The 1,578-nt window shown below is 56.2% G+C and overlaps 1 non-coding gene across 1 annotated transcript; it reads right to left on the bottom strand.

Annotated features, from left to right (window-relative positions):
• Positions 1–1,200: 1,200 nt before the first annotated feature.
• LOC120097592 (small nucleolar RNA SNORA48) lies at positions 1,201–1,344 on the bottom strand. The gene has a single exon (XR_005495162.1). It is a non-coding gene; the product is annotated as a small nucleolar RNA SNORA48 (small nucleolar RNA).
• Between the last annotated feature and the right edge of the window lie 234 nt (positions 1,345–1,578).

Raw genomic sequence — 1,578 nt, 5'->3', positions numbered from 1 at the left:
ATCAGGGCTGGGTGACAGCTTCGCTGTGCGTGCACCCGCTTTTCCTTATCCACACCACCAGGGCGAGCTCTCCAGCACTGCTCTGGCTGGGCCACCATCAGCAGGAGGCAGGGTCAGCTGTCCTGTCCTCACATTCTAGGGACCAGCTCACCTGGATCTGCTCCTCCACAGCCAGCTCCACTGTGCTGCCCAGTCAAGGCACAGGCACTCTCTCCTGTGCTGCAGCCTAGAGGGCCAGCTCTCCTACTCTCATAGCCTTGGCGCCAGCTCTCCTGACTACTGCGGGTGGTGAGGGTGTGTGTGGGGGGGGAATCAGCCTCGAACCCACATCACCTCACAGGGGATGAGTGTCGGGGTCAGCTCTCCCTTGCTCTTGCCCTTGGAGCTGGCTCACCCTCAACCGCTGGCTTTCCTGAGTGCTGCAGCCAGCAAGGAGCAGGGCCAACTCTCCGGCTCTGCTCTTAAAACCCCAGATGCAGTTCTAGTGGCTGCCACACGTGCACCTACGCCACCACAGCTCTCCCACAATCATGCCCTACGGTTAGCTCACTCACAGCCCTGCTACCAGGGCTGGCTTCATCATGCTACCTGGGCAAGGTGCAGCACCTGCTTGTCCTCCTGAGTGCTGATGCTGGTGAAAGATTAGGGACAGCTATTCAGAGCAGAACAGCCAGCAAGGGAGAGGGACAGTTCTGCACAGGGGGGCGGGGCCAGTTCTGCACAGGCCCTGGATAGCTACATGGTCCCTGGCAGTTATCCCTAGTGACATCCTCTAGTTCTCTAGTGGTAATATGAGCCACGGACACTGACACCAACCCACAGACCCAGGCCTGGCCTTCAGCCGCAGCGCAGGCTCGGACTTCTCTATGGCCACTCAAAACAGCCTATGTCTCTTCACCCTTAAGTCTCCTGTTCCACGTCTCTTTAGCATGCTCAAGCCGCTCCACTTCTCTTTCTCTCCTATCTGGGATGGTTCCCGCTGCAGGCTGGCCATGAAGCTGCAGGACACCTGGGTGACAATCTCCACCTCTGTTCTATGGCATGGCAACAATCAGGTGCCTGTGACCTGTCTGTGCCCTGCACTACAGAGCAGATCTTTGGGTGTCTTTCCCGACCACACAACATCGCACGGTGGAGCACAGGTCTCTGTCTATCCTCCTCCTCCCGAGCTACCCTGCCTGAATTTGATTTGATTTGATTTTTTGAGTCCTAGGTATAAAACAGCTTTAGCCACCAAGCCAGACATCAAGCTAGGATGAACAGGGGACTGCCATCCTCTCTGCCCCTGATTGAAATAAGGACACCACCACCAACAAAGTGTCGCTTTGCCCACTGCCAGGGGGTCAAAAGGTTTTTTTGTAATGAAATCCTGCCCAGAAACATGGGCAGCCAGGGCTCAGTCTGCCTGTGGACCCCTCGTGTCCTCAGGGTTCTCAGCTCACACTCAGCTTTGTTTCCATGCTGAGAAGGAAACAGGTTTGCCTGACGGGTGGGCAGAGTCTTGCTATCTGCCCTCTTGTTTCCCACTGTTTCACGGAGGCCTACGCTAATACAAAATGAACTCCAGAACGTCACACT

This window comes from Rattus norvegicus, chromosome 16, assembly GCF_036323735.1.
Source record: "Rattus norvegicus strain BN/NHsdMcwi chromosome 16, GRCr8, whole genome shotgun sequence".
NCBI lineage: Eukaryota > Metazoa > Chordata > Mammalia > Rodentia > Muridae > Rattus > Rattus norvegicus.
Note: the sequence above shows the minus strand (reverse complement) of the source record. Positions and strands in the feature narration are given on the sequence as shown.